The sequence below is a fragment of the Lepus europaeus genome, chromosome 9, assembly GCF_033115175.1.
Source record: "Lepus europaeus isolate LE1 chromosome 9, mLepTim1.pri, whole genome shotgun sequence".
Taxonomy (NCBI): Eukaryota; Metazoa; Chordata; class Mammalia; order Lagomorpha; family Leporidae; genus Lepus; species Lepus europaeus.
In genome coordinates this window covers 111,019,828-111,039,518 of record NC_084835.1, presented here as the reverse complement: position 1 = coordinate 111,039,518, position 19,691 = coordinate 111,019,828, and positions in this window count along the sequence as shown.

The following is a 19,691-nucleotide window of genomic DNA, read 5'->3' as shown; positions in this document are numbered from 1 at the left end:
TCCATGAGATAGTCCTGATTCGTCTTGATGTGGCATTTCTATATTCAAAGGCCTTTTAACAAAAATGTCTTGTATTGGCCGGCGCCGTGGCTCAACAGGCTAATCCTCCGCCTTGCGGCGCCGGCACACCGGGTTCTAGTCCCGGTCGGGGCACCGATCCTGTCCCGGTTGCCCCTCTTCCAGGCCAGCTCTCTGCTGTGGCCAGGGAGTGCAGTGGAGGATGGCCCAAGTGCTTGGGCTCTGCACCCCATGGGAGACCAGGAGAAGCACCTGGCTCCTGCCATCGGAACAGCGCGGTGCGCCGGCCGCAGCGCGCTACCGCGGCGGCCATTGGAGGGCGAACCAACGGCAAAAGGAAGACCTTTCTCTCTGTCTCTCACTGTCCACTCTGCCTGTCAAAAATAAAAAAATAAAAAAAAGAAAAAAAAGAAAAAAAAATGTCTTGTATTTATTTGTGTATTTTACTTGAGACACAGAGAGACAGGAGAGACAGACAGAGCTTCCACCCATTGGTCACTCCCCAAATGTCTTCAAGAGCTGAACCCAGGAACTAGAAACTCAACCTTGGTCTCCCACACCAGTTCCAGGGACCAAAATACTTGAGCCATCACCGCTCCCTCCCAGGGTGCACATAATCTGGAAGCTGGGACCTAACCCAGGTGCTCTGATGTAGGACGCAGGTGTCCCAAGCAGCCCCCTTAACCACTACGCCAACCATCTGCCCCTATATGGCCTTTAAACTGCACACATAAATATTCATAGGGATTACTAGTTCTCAGATCATCCCATATTTCTACACTGAAATAGAGGGAAAAATCCTGCTTAAAGTAAATATTACAAGTAAATATTAAAGTAAATATTCTTTTTTAGAGAACAAAGCTAGATTTATTGATCCCACTACAAGGAATCAAGAAAGCAGGTCAAGTAGGCACTGACTATGGTTCCCTGGACAGTTTTTTCAAAGCATTAAAACATCTGATATTCAATAAGATGGTAAAATTTGGAGGTTTAATACCATTATGGCTAATTACTATTACGGCTGTTACATACATTCTTACAGCAATCATACAACCAATTTATTTGAGGACCAATCTTGATTTCAAATATCATACATCTTTGTACCTATAAGTATGTTTATTTTGTTGATAATCTTCTAATTTTAACAGAAATTGTGATTATCATAATAGTAATTAGCATAAACATGCACACAACTTTCCCCAACACGGAGTTTTAGTCTGTGCTAGAGAAACTACACTACAGTGGAGAATTTAGAATAAAGGATTAAAATGAGATTGCCTTTGAATTCTTGGCAGTGTTGTTCCTGAAATTTAGAAGGCTACCACCACTAAAGAATTATTCAGGGATCTGCTCTTGTATTTCTTTGCAGAATTCCTCCATACTTCAAACTGATCTTGATATCATAGTTAGGGTTGCCTCAAATTAAAAAATGAAATTTCAGGGCTGGCGCTATGGCACCACCTGCAGTGCTGGTATCCCATTTGGGTGCCAATTTGAGTCCCGGCTCCTCCACTTCCAATTCAGCTCTCTGCTATGGCCTGGGAAAATAGTCCTTGGGCCCCTGCACCTACGTGGGAGATGCAGAAGAAGCTCCTGGCTCCTGGCCTCAGATCGGTGCAGCTCCAACCATTGTAGCCATTTGAGGAGTGAACCAGCAGATGGAAGACCTCTCTCTCTCTCTTTGCCTCTGCCTCTCTGTAACTCTGCCTTTAAAATAAATAAATCTTAAAATAAATGAAATTTCATGTATTGTCCAATTCTAAAGTTGCCATTGACTCCGAATACATCACAAATAATGCCTTTTAAAATTACAAATGAGATTGAAATGAATTTTTTCCATTTTATATCAAATGAAAGTTTGTGTTGAAAAAAATACATGAAACCAAAATTCTTGTATAATGCCTGATCCAAAGTAGACATCCAGTGGATTGAAGTTGCTGCATGTAGTATCTATAAAATGCTAATAACCTGTTCTGTCGTAAAAGTCAACAAATTGGACATTTCCAGAAAGAGTGTTTCTGAGAAACTCAACACCCTACACTCTGAAATTCGAAGTCTGAGAATGTCATTGAGCCAGGAGACCATAACCAGTGCTGTTGTTCAGCTATTTATGATTTGTTACGTCCCTGTTTCTCAGTTACAACCCAGGAACAGAGTAAGAAAGTCGCTCACAATCAACAAGTCTTTTACTCCAAGAAAGAATATCTATGTGCTTTTAAGTTATTCAGAAAAAAATTAAGTTTATTTCCTATCAAATCCAGGTATCCAAGGTCAAGAGTGGCAGTTGGTGGGAGCTACAGGAGAGACCTGACTGACTGGAGGTACACAGGCTGGAGGTGATGGGCTCCAGGCAGTTTAGTGGGTGACATTGGCAGAGTCTAAGGTGTCCCCCAACTTTTCAGAGGCCCAAATCATATTTTAGACCTGAAAAATAACTTTTTGATAAAATATAGAAAAAATAAGATGAAAATTAACTAGTGTACAATTCAATATATGGAGATGAAACATGAATTGGTTTTACAGAAAAACGTGAGCCAAGACATTCCTAGACAATTATGAATTCTTAGGCGATAGCTTTTATAATATGGATGGCACTAAATAGTATATGCTTAAACACTCTTGTAAGGACATGTGCACGCATGTTGGAAATAAATTCCAAGAGATATGTTCCACTTCACATACTTGCTTTTATTATTTTTCTCTATGCAGGTTCACTGTGGGTTCCAGAAATGAAAGCAAGACTTTTTATCCTTCTCATCAAATATAAACTATAAATCTCACTGGAAAATAGATGACTATATGAATTGCTCTACATTCCAATATTCACCTGGTAACAGCTGAATAAAAATTATCATGGTACCAAAACAGTGATTTTCTTTTTTCCTATAATTACTTTCATAGCAACTAAGAAATGAGCAAATACAACACCAAAACAAATCAAATGTAAGCATGCCAACCAATACCAAATGACTTGAATCCTGGTTAATTAACTAAAAACACCAAAAAAGGAAAGCAAACTACATTAAATTTGCTGAAGATGTCAGTGTGACACTACATTATATGCACTTGTTCAGAGATGGAAATAAAGAAATCACAGAACAACTGGCCTTACAGAATAATTTTTCATTTTATCAAAAATGTGATATATTTCATATTTCTTGCATAAATATTTTATCTTAGTATAGAAGTAAGTAATTAATTTATGATTTTCAAGTTAACACAAATTAGAAAATAAACAAAGTTTTTAAAAATCCAAACTTCAGACTTTAGAATTTAAAATCCAAGGCATCATTAAGTCTGATTTTTTTTGGTAGTTTATTTAAATCTGAGAATGCTTTTGTCCCTTTGTTCCTGTCACCAATCTAGTATTTGTGTCAAAATAACAACAGAGAAGAATACATTCCTCACTGAAACATTTTTAAAGTCTACTAAAAAAGTCAAGAAGCATAATTATTAAAACAAGACATAAGAAAAACTAGAGATGAAATGCATTCAATAAAACAAAATTACAATGAAAATATTGCATAAACATAAACTTATATCAAAAGAAAATTATGTACCTTACATGCTTAACAAAAACATCGTCTTACTTAGGATAATTCTGACAGTACAAGGAAAATGAATCCTAGTTCATGGTACATTTCTGGAAATAAAGCTTTTATATTCACTGACTTAAAATATACATGTTGGAGGAAAGTGAGTAACTAATTATCGAACATGCTTAGTTTTTATTCCTATCACTAAATCATATGCAATGCTCTAAAGATAGTTACTGCTCTACAGAAATATTTTCAAATCTTTCCATTTCTTTTAAAAGCATATTTTCAAAAGTTAACAAATCACTAATCTGATGAGTACCTTGCTGTGTAACTTTAAAAGAGTTCAATTCTAATTTCAAAGATTAGTATACTCCAACCTTACTGCCTTATATAACAATATTGGCGATATAGAATTTAGATTTGTAAATAATTCCTCATTTATATACTCAAAGATGGAATCCAAAGTTCCGACTGGGGCTGCTGCCCTGCACCGTGGTATGCGCCATTCCCCCACGGTTCCACTTAGAATTAGTCGCAGGCAAGCCAAAAGGAAGAGAAGCACACTACGAGAGAGAGAAATTCTGATGTTTGAGGAGTTTAATGTCTCAGATACAGAGAAGCAGCCAAGATTCGTTTGTTTCTCTCTTCCTCTTTCCCTCTCCTGTTCGCTCTCACTCTCTTGCTTTCTCTCTCAGTGTCTTGCCAGACTTTAAGTTGTGGGCTTTAGAAATATTTACCTTCCTGTCTTCATAGAGGGAGTTAGCAGCTGGTTGGGTGAGTCTGAAAGAGTTCCCTGCATTACTCTGAAATATAAAGCCTCTGACTCAGACACTCCCTACGTCCCTTGGTGATGACCATGATAGTTTTAAATGTCATTAAAATGAAATTATGTTCAGCCCCTTTATAGTGAAGTTAAAAGATATTTTAGAGTATTTGCTATGGCTCCAATTCAAGGTATTCAAAATAGAGATTACGAATGAGTCAAACTTTGGCATAACTTTTTTGTATTTCATATCACATGGTATTTTTGTATGGCTTATGTAGAGATTCCTACAATGTGGCACTACTGGCACTTTTTATGTATGGTAATTCAGCCGCTAATTTTGGTTATTGTTTCTTCAATCTTTCTCCCTCTGATATTGATATATTGGGAGGAATGGGACAGAGCTCCACCTTCAAGAATTTGTACCATAATGCCCATAAATACAGCCATCATAGAGAAGCAGAAATGTAGTGCTCTAGATGTGAAGAAAGCAAGGTATATAAAAGTGCCAGCATGGTATTGGGGCTAAGATCCGGGCAGCCACTGCGTTTAGGGAGGTGGGTGATCCTTTCAGGAACCACAGCGTTCTGCTTCACTTGGTCTCTTCACCTCACACATCATTCCTACAAATGCTTGCCCACACACTGCCCTCCATTCAACTGTATCATTTAGTGTGGAAACTCAGTATCTTAATCATTTGAAGGTCTCTAATATGAATATTCTATCAGAGGGGTAACTGTGTGGAGTATATTGAACAAAGTGATCTATCTCCTTCAGAAGAGGAATATATTAATTATGGAAAGATGAAAACTCCATTTTAACTCCAAAAAATATTATGCTGTGAAATGTGTATCATAACACAATTGTTAGCTCAGCTGTGAGTACAATTCTTACTTGTAATTATTTAACTATTGAGCTAATGGGACCATATGATATATTTCTCTGGGTAAGGGATAGAGAGCAGAGTTTTAAAGAGGCGCATCAATCTTCCATGAAAAGCAGTCTATAGATAAGCTCTAAAAGAAAAAGGCAAAACAGAGCAAAATGGGCATATTATTTAGGCACTGAGAAAGGGACAACTAGTAGCATTAGAAGCATTTGAGAGTTGCTATTCCTGTTATAGGGGAAGCAGAGAACAGGCAAGGGAGTGGGGGAATGGGAGCTGTAAGCAGTGAGCTGTTCTATACAGACTTTGCGGCCTCGTGGGGATTCCTTACTACTGAGATCATATATTACCTGGGAATAAAGCAAAGGACAAATTACTGATCTGGGGATAAATCCAAGCTCAGCAACTCTACTAGCAACACTACTCCTTTCAGCAGGTACCTTGATTTCTCTGTGCCCCCATGTTCTTATCCATAAAATAAGAGCTCATATCAGTTACAACTTCCTTTTATGCATGAGTATATAATCACCAACATGATTTTTGTTAAAGAATAGGCCCTCAACAATTTTAATTCCCCTCTTTACCTCCTCTCCAACACCTCTTTTCCTTTGTTAAGCAGAGTATGGTATATTATTACCAAACAAGGTAAGAAACTGTGTCACTTTCACCTTTGATATACAGCTCTTTACTTCCTGAAATATAGGGTCTTTTTGCTACTATCCCCCGGTGTTAAAGTTCCATTCTTCTGAAACATATAATGCCACGGTTTCTTTGTGGGAACATTGATCATAGGAGGAGTGGGCAGGGCTTTTGGTAATAATAGGCATTGAGGAGTGAAAGCTCAGAGTCAACAGTTGCAAGAAGGAGTGATTGATTTGTACAGAGGTTGCCCTGGGGAGGGAATGGCCAGGGTAACCAACCTGTTGGAGTTTTCCTGCAGCCTTCAAAGTTTTAGTATCCTGGGAGCCCTCTCATTACTTGTTGCATGCTCCCAGGGGGTCCATTTCCTTCCTTCAGCTCCAGTTCGCAGAGCTTCCCACAAGACGGTTGCCTATCTAGTATATTTCAGAACTGTGCTCCATACCAGGACACAGTCACTCAACTCCCATGATCGTAAGGTACACAGAAAGTATTCCTGACTCTAATGTATGCCCTCTTCTACTCACTGATGCCTGAAATCACCATGACAGAAGACAGAAGGTTTAGGAACCAAATAAATGAAGCACCAAAAAAAAGCCATATGATATAATTCCCTTATGAAAAACCCAAACCAAGCAAAACTGTGTCTTTAAATATGCTTCCTTATGTGGCCTCACCATGTCAAAAGAATGAATCTTGGCTGGCGCCGTGGCTCACTTGGCTAATCCTCCGCCTGCGGCACCGGCACCCCTGGTTCTAGTCCCAGTTGGGGCGCCGGTTCTGTCCTGGTTGCGGTTGCTCCTTTTCCAGTCCAGCTCTCTGCTGTGGCCTGGGAAGGCAGTGGAGGATGGCCCAAATGCTCGGGCCCTGCACCCGCATGGGAGACCAAGAGGAAGTACCTGGCTCCTGGCTTCGGATCAGTGCAGCAAGCCAGCAGTAGCGGCCATTTAGAGGGTGAACCAACGGAAGGAAGGCCGTTCTCTCTGTCTCTCACTGTCTAACTCTGCCTGTCAAAAACTAAAAAATAAAATAAAAAAATATATAAAGAAATCAAAAGCCTCAGAGACAGGGTAATGCCATGTTGTATATGAGAGGTCTACAAAAAGTTTGTGGAAATATGTATTACAAAAAAAGTATGTGTGACTTCCACATTTTTGCTCCAAAATAAGCCTATATTTTAGATCCATTTTCCCACAAACTTTTTGAAGTGTGCGTATATATAACTGACAAATGACCCACTTTTGAGAACAGAATCAGATGGAGAATGGCTGAGACTCTGTGCTAAAGATTAACAAGTAGTAATTGGGTAAAGAATAGGACATAAAACAAGACCAGGAGGGCTTATAACCTTAGCCCATGATGGAGATCAGGGGTCAAACACAGTCTTTCTTCCTGCAGCCTCCAAACTTAAGCAGATCTGTTAATGGGGGAACAAGCAGTTCCCAATCCAAGATAAATCCTCCAAAGAAGTGAGTTGGAAAGATTTCAGGGCTCTGTGCATGGCCACTGGCCATCCACATCGTTCTTGACATTCAGAAGTGAATGATCGCTCATAACAGCAGACAGGTGAAGCAGACTCGAATCACACCAGTGTCCTTACACTCAGAGGCAGTGAAGCGAATTTATCTTCCTTCTGTAAGTGGGCAGCACTCATTCACAAAGAAAGTGTTTCCTCTTAATTCTGGGTAGTTTAGTCCTAAATGTTCACCCCACACAGTTAGGAGGATAACAAAGAAGTGATGTGGGAACATGATTTCCCACCATCTAAAGCACCCGAGTAAGCATTTCTAGATAAAATGGTTATGTTCTAAGATACTTAGATTTGTATTTAAAAGTCTTTGCATGGGTTCAGTCTGCGCCCTAACCAATTACCTGACTACTGATGTGTAGACCTAGCTCCTGGGATGATTTCCCTGTGACTCAGAGCACAACACTGTCCTGAAAGAAGTTTACAAGCATTGAGCTTTTGCACCAGGTTTCAAAATAGCGTCTGACTAAGGCAGTCGTTATGTGGTTAATTTAGTTTGTATGTGAATCAGATTTGAAGAGGTAATTTTCCCATCTCTGTCTCTATCATGACAACTTTTAATGTATTTTTTAAATTCTGTACTAAATGAAACTATTTTACTGTAATCATCCAAACAAATTTCAGAATCAAGAGAATTTATCACCTGTCTCAAAATATATCTCTATTTACAGGAAGGTTTATCAATAAAATGTTCATAAAAAATATAATGTCTGTTATTGTGATTATTTGTGCTTTGTATAGATGATGAAATGTTGCACTGTAACCCAAGAAATGTGGAAGTATAACATGTTAATCCAAAATTTTTTAAAAAGAAATACTTTTTAAATTTTTGAAATGAAAATACTAACAAGCCTGATTTATTCTTCACATATTGCATACATGTATTGAGTGCCCCATAAATATGTACTCCATACTGTACCCAGTGAATTTATATGATTAAAGTAATAACTATATAAATAATGGTAGGATAAAATAGTTATTGATAGATCAAAGCAAGACAACAGTGGTTGTGAGTTTATTATCCAGTTTTATTGCAAAATATCACTGACCTCTCATAACCAAATTTCCTTCTATCCTACCCTGTGCAAATTTGCTTTGAATAATGACCTAAAAGAGAATTTGCTATAATATCCATCATTCTTCAAACTCAGATATTCATCTGGATCCTTCACTTTCTTGGCTGTCTTCAATGTGTACTTCTTCCCATGCTTCCCTGTTTCCTCTTTTTCCCTGTTTTCTCTGGCTTGGAATTTTCCAGATGTACATCTGTTGCACTAGTTATTTCACCTGACTTCTCAAGATACCTACCTTAACTATGTAGCTTCAGATAGTAGCTGAAACTTGGGGTGTCAGTTCATTCTTGTCATCCTGCCAGCCTCTCCTCCACCCTTGTGTCTGCACCACCCAGATTCTGTCTGCTCTAACACAGGTTCAAGTTCGTTGAGGTGGGTTTGACCTTGAAAAGTGGTCAGATGGAAGGGAGGTAGACTGAGATCAATTGATTGCTTATACCTTTGTCGTCTCAACACATCACAGAGGGGCAATAAGGAATTTCAGTCTTGTCCCTCCTCTCATGATGTCAAGCTCTATGTTGCACCCACCTTCACCTTCTGTGGACAGAAACCTGGGTCTTCTAACTTTCCCAAAATTTACCCAAATGACTGGCCTTCTACTGTAAAAATTTATTGCTTTAAGAGGTACCATCATAGTACTATTTTTTGGCTCAATCTTGTCTAGTTTTCTCTCTCCCCAAAAGAAGAGAAACCTGCTAACTTATCCATGATCAAAAAGAGAAGTTACTGATCACTCCCATAATGGTTTATGTATAATAATAGGGAAAAATAAAGTTATGGAAATCCCTGAAACTTAATTTAATTTAGCAGTTGTAGTTGCAGTAAAGCTTTTAATGGAAAAAGTCATTGTTAAAGTGTAAAATGTTTAAAATTTTTCATGTCCTCTGTATTCTAACTGCAGTGATGAGAGTTAGCCGAAGTATTTCTAACCCCACAGGTTTTCTATTTTTTATCCATTATAAGGATAAAGTACTTTCAAGTGGCAAAGTAGTCAGCAATTTAAAAATTATGGACCCAAGTGACACACAAACTGGATTACTGAGAGTCAAACCATAATTAAAGGTCTACTCACCATTGTTTTCTTCTCCACTTAACCTGAGACATGCCTCCCACTTTCTGTGTGCAACAGTTTATTTACAACTAGCCAACCACAGAGTGACATAAATCTACAAAGGAAACTAAGCTATGGGAATTGGCTTGTGGCAATTCTTTTTCCTTGCCATACATTAGTGACCCAAATTTCCACAGACTTTCCAACTTCATGAGTACAGATGAGACCTCATGATTGTAATTATCTAAATTTTACATCTGTTGTCCTCACTTAGATACCCAGAGCTGAAGTGTGCTATAAAATATGACAGTTCCCAAGGAATTAAATGTGCCCATTGGCAACAGCCAAAATATGAGACGTCCATCTTTATTCTTTGCTGGCCCCATATCAATGTCCTTGGTCCCTATAAAGCAGGACTGTCTTTGCCAAGAGTACCAATTCCTTGTGTCCTCATAGATATCAGCTCATGGAGAATTAGCACCAAAACTTGGTCTCATGAAAAAGAGGGAAAGAAAGGGCATTCCTATACTTACAGTACTTTATTGTCAGACACCTGGTGGGGTTGCCTACTGTTCCTGTATCTGCTACAGCTTGTCATCTAAACGGTTTCTAAGGATGATGCTTATTTTTCGGCCAAAAGAGTAACAGAGACTTTTCTATGTTTCTTCATCCACTCCCTCCTATACCCATAGCTAGTCAAGCATAAACATTTATTTTATTGGTTTCTTGCCTGAGTTAAAATTAACAATTATACATAAGCACTTTGAGGGATTACCAAATCATTAGGATTACCAAACCATCATATGACTTTCTGTGTGTCTCTACTATTACCACTGAATTTTCTACTTCTAGAATTTTATCTGAAGCATATTCTCCTATCATTATCCCCAAATGAGTCACTAACTATCCATTTTATTTCTTTTTTAAAATTTCCACCTTTTTAAAATTTATTTGAGAAATAGACAAGGACAGACAAAGAGAAACATGTTCTTTCTGCTTGTTCACTTGCAAAATGCTCACAACATCAGAGCTCACAACATCCAGGCCAAAGCCAGGAACTAAGAACTCAGTTGAGTTCTTCCACATGGGTGACAGGGACACAACTACTTGGACCATCACTTGCTATCACCTAGGATGTGCAAATGCAGAAATCTGAAATCAGGAAATGGAACCAGAACTTGAACTCAGGTATTCCAATATGGGATGTGGGCATCTCAAGTAGCATTTGAACCATTGTGCCAAACACCCATACCTAGCCTATATTTTTTTCTTTAAAGATATTACATAGAGTGATTTTTAAATTTTCACACCAAAATGTCTTGAAAATATTTTATCAATAATTAGAGGAATGCTTTCTGGGTCTTCCACATGGTTGGCAGGGACTTGGGTATTGAACCATCATTTTCTGCCTCCATGTGTGAGCATTAGCAGGAAGCTGGATCAGAGGATCCAGGATTTAAACTAGACACTCTGATATGGGATACAAGCATCAAATAACCACAGTCCCAAATTTCTACCCCTTACAAAGTTTTTACACCTGAGAGTGCACAAGATATCTAAATATTAAAATAAAAGAATTAAAATTCAATAAACAGGGTGCCCACAATTGTAAAACTGTATGCTAGACACCGGGAAATATAAACCCCTTCAATCCTAAAATTAATCATATTCTTTTTTCCTTCTCCCATATTTAATAAAAGGATTATTAGATGTAGTTGAATTAATGAAATGATCTGGGGTAAAATGGAACAAGTGTTAGGATAGAACGGCAAGCAACTGGAAGCTCTGAGAAGGGAATAATTAGAAGAGGAAATCTTAAATTAGATCTGGCCAAGGGAAAGGAAGATGAGAAGCATTATAGCGAGAGACAGCAGCACAAGTAAAAGTCCACTGGAACTAATTTACATGTATTCCGAGAAGAGTTGGCAAATAACAACCCAATGCTCAGCAGTGGAGGTCCTTCAAGTTCTGTTGTCTGGGTGGATGATGACATCATTAACACAGGGAGAGAATTCAGCAGGAGTATGCATGATGCAGGAAGGAAGAATATCAAGTTAGGCTTTGAACACATTGAATTAGAGATGTGCATAGGATATCCTGTTGGAAAAAGCAGTTGAAAATTCAGGTCTGAATATAAACTCTGGCTAGAGCTCTACGGTTCAGCTGAAGATATAAAGCTCTTGGTGAAAGAATCTAGGAGAAGGGACATGGTAAAGTGTGTTAGATTTGAAGTGGTGCCAAAAAAGGATGACCTGGTCGTCTTAATTATTTCAGATTGAGATTCTCTACACACCCTAAAATATATTAGCTTATTCCCCAAAAGCTGAATCAGCTGTGTTTTGTTTGCTTATATCTTTTTGTTACAAATTCCAGGCATTAGAATGTTTTATACAAACTCTGCTTACCATACCTAATGCTCTTAATCTATTTATTTGAATAAAATCTTGTAGCAGCAAGTTCCATGGCTTAATTGTATGTTTTGTCATGGTTAATTCATTCTAAGTGATTGCATGTTAGTTCTATTTTTACTTCTTAATGTATTATTTGTTGTTTTAATGTGGGAAGGGCACAAAGGAATTCAATTGGTCTACATCTCTTGTTTACATGTAAATATTTATCCTATCTGTTCTTCTTGCTCTACATTTTTGCTCCACTTTCTTCTTATCTTTCTCTCCTATTTGCAAAGTGAATAACCTTAGCTTTCACTTCATGATAAATACTATGATAAAGTATTCTCAGATATTGAATGAATGCAATCATTGAGACTTCCTATAACCTCCTCTCATTAGAATTAAAAATGCTGGAGACCTTGTTGGTTTCTACTTATCTGTGCTATGTCATTCCAACATGCTGCTATGGTCATAATCAATAGAATATTGAATGATAAATTCCCAAATAATTAAGCCATCAATGTTGCTTATTAGTGATCTTTTCTATTTGAACTTTTTAAGCTATACAATAGTTACAAACAGATTGACAAAGAGAATTATCCAATTCTATCCTTTTTTAATTTTATAAAAATATTTTAATTTAACATAAAATTATACATATTTCTGGGATACTATGGGACATTTTGCCACATGTATACATTGTGTAATATCCAATCAAGTCAATATATTTATCTCTTCAAACATTTGATATTTATGGCAAAGCATCCAAAATCTTGTCTTCTAGTTTATTTTGGTTTTTTTTAGTATTTTATTTTATTAATTATTTTTTTAAGGAATACAGATTTTATATGTACAACTTTAGGAATATAGTTATTCCCACCATACCCACCCTCACACCCACATTCTCACCTTCTCCTCCTTCCTCTCCCCTTCCCAGTACCATTCTCCATTAAGATTCATTTTCAATTAACTTTGTACACAGAAGACCAACTCTATACCAAGTAAAGATTTCAACAATTTGCACACACATGCACACACACAAAAAACAAGTATCACAGTTAATTCTCATAACAACTCATTGAGGACAGAGGTCCTGCATGGAGAGTTAGTGCACAGTGACTCCTGTTGTTAATTTAACAATTAACACTCTTGTGTATGACATCAGTGAGCACCTGAAGTTCCTGACATGAGCTGCCTAGGCTATGGAAGCCTTTTGAATCCACAAACTCTGTCAGTATTTAGAGAATACCATAAGCAAAGTGGAAGTTCTCTCCTCAGAGAAAAGTATATCCTTCTTTGATGGCTATTTCCTTCCGCCGAGATCTCACTCAAAGAGATCCTTCATGTAGAATATTTTTTGCCACAGTGTTGTGGCTTTCCATGCCTGAAATACTCTAGTTTATTTTTAATAGAGAAGTACATGATACATTGACATTATCTATAAAACACTACTATGTTATAGAAACCCAGGACTTCTTATTCTTAATTAGCTATAATCTAACACCTGTAATCAGCCTTTGAGGTTTTCTACATACAAGAACATGACATCTTCAGACACCAACCATTTTGTCTTCCTCTTTTCTTATTTGGCTGCTTATTTTTAATTCTTTCTCTTGCCTAATTGCTCTGACTGGGATTTCCAGTAGTATGTTTAATAAAAGTGGTAAAAGTGGGCCTCCTTGTATTGTTATAGTTCTTACAGCATTAAGACTTCAAGTTTTCTACGTTCAATGGGATGTTCACTTTGGTTTGTTATATGTGGCCTCAATATCTAATTTGTTCAAAATTTTTATCATGAAAGGATGTTGAATTTTGTCAATTGACTTTTCTGCATCTATTGAGATGACCAGGTAATTTTTATTCTTTACCCTGTTGATGTGAGTGTCATGCTTATTGATTTGCATCTGTGAACTATCCTTGCATCCCTGATATGACTCCTACTTGATTATGGTAAATAATCTTTTAAAATCTGTCAGTAGATTTGATTTGCTAGTATTTTGTTGAGGATGTTTGCATCCATACTCATCAAAGACATCGACCTGATCCTTTCTCTTCGGCTGAGTCTGGTTTGGGTTTCCAGGTAATGACGGCCTCCTAAAATGAGTTTGGAAGAATTCCTTCCTGACACCTTCTATTTTTGAAATAATTTAAGGAAGAATTGTATTCATTATTCTGGAAATGTTTGGTAGAATTCAGCAAGGAAGTCATTGGGCCTGAAATTTTCTCTGATGGAGTTTTTATTACTCATTACTGGTCTGCTTAGATATTATATTTCTTCATCATTCAATCTAGGTAAGGCGTATGGTGTTTTGTCCATTTCTCCTACATTATCAGATCTGTTGCTGCATAATTTTTTGTAGTAATCTCTAACAATCCTTTGCATTTCTGTGATATCAGTCACAATGTCTCCATTTTCATCTCTGATTTTAAGTGTTTGAAACTTCTTTTTTTTTCTTAATCTAGCTAAGTTATTTAATTTTCTTTATATTTTCAAAAAGCCAGTTCTTCAAGTGATTTATTTTTTGTATTGGTTTTTAAGTCTCTATGTCTTTTATTTGTGCTCTGAGAGTTTTGCTTTTTCTCTCATTCTATTAATTTTGGATCTGATTTGGCTTGTTTTCTAATTTTTTCAAAGCAGTGATAAGTTGAGACATTTAATTGAGACCTTTGTGCTTTTTTGATGCAGGCATTGATTGCTGTAAACATCCCTCTTATTACTGCTGTTATTGCATCTCATAGATTTAACTATGCTGTGTTTCAATTTGTATTAATTTCAAGAAGTCTTTTTTTTTTTTTATTTTTGACAGGCAGAGTGGACAGTGAGAGAGAGAGAGAGACAGAGAGAAAGGTCTTCCTTTGCTGTTGGTTCACCCTCCAATGGCCGCCGCGGTAGCGCGCTGCGGCCAGCGCACCGCGCTGTTCCGATGGCAGGAGCCAGGTGCTTCTCCTGGTCTCCCATGGGGTGCAGAGCCCAAACACTTGGGCCATCCTCCACTGCACTCCCTGGCCACAGCAGAGAGCTGGCCTGGAAGAGGGGCAACCGGGACAGGATCAGTGCCCCGACCGGGACTAGAACCCGGTGTGCCGGCGCCGCAAGGCGGAGGATTAGCCTGTTGAGCCGCGGCGCCGGCCAAGAAGTCTTAATTTACTCAATTCTTATTTGATTCACTGGTTTTCACAAGTTGTTTATTTTCATGTATTTGTGTAGTTTTCAAAATTTTTCTCTGTCAATGATTTTTAGTTTTATTACACTCTGGTCAGAAATAAATACTCAATATGATTTCTATCCTTATAAATATGTTGAGACTTGATTTGTGACTTACGTTATGATCTACCCTGGAAAGTGTTCTATGCATTGTTGAGAAGAATGTGTATTCTGCAGCTTGGATGGAATATTCTGAAGATGTCTGGTATGCCAAATTGACCTAGGGTACAATTTAACTCTGATGTTTCTTTGATTTCCTTTCTAGATATATATCCATTTCTGAAACTAGATTGTTAAGTCTCCTACATTGGAGTTTATCTCTCCTTTAAATATTAATATTTTCCTTATATATTTGGGTATTCTGAAATCGGATACATGTATACTTTATTTCATCCTTTCACTCTCACTCTTACAATGTTTTCAGTGTTCGCACAAAATATATGAATGTTTTACACAGCATTTTTACAATACTAGAGCATTCTGAGTTTGTATAGTTACTCTAACCAGAGAGTTTTCTGCTTTCTGATATTTCTTATTTGTTAGCTTCTCTTTCAGTTTGAATAAGTCCCTTTAGCACTTCTTGTAACATAGATATGATGGTGATAAATTCATCAGGCTTTGTTTGGGACTGTCTTTTCCTTTCCCTAATATCTGAAGGATAACTTTATTTGGTACAGTACTTGCTAGGTGCAGTATTCTTGGCTGGTCATTTTTTTCTCAGTACTGTGGAAGTCTCATCAGACTCCCTCCTAGCTGGGAAGGTTTGTGTTGAGAAGTAGTTTGCAGTCCAGTGAATTAAGACCCCTTTGTGTTGGGATCACATAAATAAGACTAGTGTCTGAAAATACTAACCGACAGAATAAAAAAGGGAGAGAATGATCCAACATGGGAAGCAGGATACACAGCAGACTCATAGAGTGGCAGATGTCCTAAACAGCACTCTGGCCTCAGAATCAGCCCTTAAGTCATTCAGATATGGCTGAAGAGCCCATGAGAGTATTTTAGGCATGGAAAGCCAAGACACTCTGGAAAAAAAAAAAAGAAAACCTAAATGAAAGATCTCTGCGAGTGAGATCCCAGTGGAAAGAACGGGGCCATCAAAGAAGGAGGTACCTTTCTCTGAAGGGAGGAGAGAACTTCCACTTTGACTATGACCCTGTCAGAATAAGATCAGAGTCGGTGAACTCAAAAGGCTTCCATAGCCTTGGCAACTCATGACAAGAGCCTAGGGTGATTACTGATGCCATAAACAGGAGTGTCAATTTGTTAAGTCAACGACAGGAATCACTGTGCACTTACTCCTCATGTAGGATCTCTGTCCTTAATGTGTTGTACAATGTGAATTAATGCTATAACTAGTACTCAAACAGTATTTTTCACTTTGTGTTTCTATGTGGGTGCAAACAGTTGAAATCTTTACTTAATATATACTAAACTGATCTTCTGTATATAAAGAGAATTGAAAATGAATCTTGATGTGAATGGAAGGGGAGAGGGAGCGGGAAAGGGGAGGGTTGTGGGTGGGAGGGAAGTTATGGTGGGGAGCCATTGTAATCCATAAGCTGTACTCTGGAAATTTATATTCATTAAATAAAAGTTAAAAAAAAGACCCCTTTGTGTTTCAGTTGCTTCTTTTTTGCAGCTTTGAGAATCCTCCTTATCTTTACCCTTGGAGAATTTGATAATGATGTGTGTTGCTACACGTTTGATTAGGGTGAATGTGATTGTACCTAGACAGTTGTATCTTCCTCTAATTTTGGGAGGTTGACTATCATTATCTCTTTAATAGCTTCTTTACCACTTTAATATTCCCAAGTCACTCTTAAACCCCAGTAATTTAGGTATTTGTATTTTAATGCTGTCCCAACATTTCAGCAATTTTTTTATTCCTCAATTCTTTTTTCTTTTCCAGTGTGTGTTTTCAAGTGCCCATCTTCCAGCTTACTAATTCTTTCTTCTATTTCATCTGTTCTGTTATTGATGTTTTCTATTACATCATTACTCTTGTTTAGTGTACTCTTTAGATAAAATATCTGTTTGATTTTGTTCAACTACTTCCACCTCTCCATCAATTCTCCATGTTAGAATCATTGCTCTGTGTTCTCTTGAAGTTTGCTGAGTTTCTTTAAAACAGTTCTTTTGAAGTCTTTATCCAAGCATTTGAAGCTTCTCAGTTTCTGGATGACTGGTTTCTGGCATCTTATTTTGTTCTTTAATGAAATGATGTTTCTCTCAAAGTTTTGTTTAGTTTTTTTTTTTTTTTTTTTTTTTGACAGGCAGAGTTAGACAGTGAGAGAGAGAGAGAGAGAAAGGTCTTCATTCCACTGGTTCACCTCCCGAATGGCTGCCATGGCCGAAACTGTGCTGATTCAAAGCCAGGAGCCAGGTGCTTCTTCCTGGTCTCCCATGCTGGTGCAGGGGCCCAAGCACTTGGGCCATCCTCCACTGCCTTTCCAGGCCACGGAAAAGAGCTGGACTAGAAGAGGAGCAACCGGGACAGAATCTGGCGCCCCAACCAGGTTTAGAACCCGGGGTGCCTGCCCCGTAGGCGGAGGTTTAGCATAGTGAGCCACAGTGCCGGCCTTCCTCAAAGTTCTTGATGCTTATTGGTATACAACATCATCTGCACATTGAAGAATTATAGTCATCTTGCTTTATTTGTGGCCATCCCCCCAGAAATTCTAAGCAGTCTGTCTGTTTATTTTCTCTGAGTCTATACATACTTCTGCTATGTCATCACTAGACAGTACCCTGTGTTTTCTCCTGCGATACTACACAAGCTCAATTTTTTTCCTAAATTTTAGTTGATATATTTTACAGAATGAACTAGGAGAGTGCTAAAAATGAGCAACCTGTTCCTACAAATCCTTCTGGGGCCTGCAGTAAATTCAAATGTGCCCTGTGTTCACCAGTGCTATAATGCTAGCTCACTCCTGAAGCCAACAACCCACTGAGACCAGTACAACCTGGACTCAGGACGAAAGTCTACCCTGCTATGGTCTATTTGCTAATGAAGTGAATTCATTGCCTCACATCACTCCTATAAGCCATTGATGCTATTGGTCAGATATAAGACTGATCAACTGGAACCAAGGTACTCTAACTGACACTGAAGCAGATCCAGAGGTCCTATCTGCAGGTACTGGCCTGGGGACAAGAACCAATAAGATCTATTCAGTATTGGATATTTCCAGTCTGGAACTGAGTCTCAAAGTCCTGTGACTCCTTGCTGCAGGTGCAGCCTGGAGGCAGGAGCCGCTTGGCTCAGTCTGACTCTGAATTTTATTGTAGTGCACCTGGCGCTGAGATTCAAGACCTTCTCCTTCCCCAGGCAGAGGCATCTTCCTCCATGCAGCACTCAGCGCTGGAGAATCAAGATCTACACCACTAACAATAACATTGACATCATGAATATTATACCATTTCTGTGGTGTTCTTACCCAAAATACATGACCTCATTCTAATGAAAAGCATCATAGAAGCACAAATTGAGGAACATTCAACAAATAACTGGTCAGCAGTTTTCAAAAGTATTAAGGTCATGGCAGGAAAAGGGAAATAATGAAATGTTGGACTGCAAAAGTTTAAAACTGAAAGCAATGTGGGAGCCAGGGTAGGATTCTAGTGAGAAAAACGAAGTAACTGGTGAAATTTTGCCTTGCAGATTGAGTATCGTATCAACACTATTTACTCAGTTTCGCTCATTGTGCTATGCTTATCTAAGCTATCAACAGAAGAGGATGGTGGTGGGAGATGTAGAGGAGTTTCTGACCTGATTTCTGCAAATTTTATGTAATTTTAAAGAAGTCAAAATAAAAAAAATACTTTAGGAGAAAAGCAAATTATTCCGGTTGCTATATGAAGAATGGATTGGAAAAGACGACAATGGAAACAAGAACCTTGGGCATCTAGAATGATCATGACTTTGAACAGAGTGGTAACAGTGGAGATGAGGAAAAGCAGGTGAATTTACTTAATGTTGAGGAATATTCTGCAGAACTTCCAGGAAAATTGGATGTGGAAGGTGATGGAAAGAGTAGAAGAAAGAAGCACTTCGAACAAGATTCTCTGGTTGAGTAACTAGATAGATAAAATGTCTTGATTTTTACTTACATAGGGAAAACTGGAGAGAATTAAAAGTTCTGTTTTGATAATATAATAATTTGATAATTTGAACCATATCTAGATGGTTTTATCAGTAGATAGTTATTCCCAGTCAGGTAGTATATCAGAACTGGAATTGGGAATGTAGCAATTATCATACTGGTCATTCCAAATCCCTGGCACTGAATGATGTCACCTAGGAACAGACACCAAAGTAGGGAGAGTAGAGGACCATAGGAGGAGCCCGGAAGTACTCCAAGTTGAAGGAGATGAGAGATGAAGCCAGTAGAAAGCACTAAAAAAGAGTAACCAGGAGGAAAAAGGAAGTCATCTGTCCCAGAGGGAAACACGTGGAGAGCAGTAGTCATCTGGGTTAAGTGATTCTGGGAAAGCAGTTCTTGTGAGAATAGAGGAGAGATCATGAACTGAGCAATAAATATGTAGCTGTGAGGACTGAAGCCCTGAACAGTGAACCAAGAAGAGAATGGGAGGTGA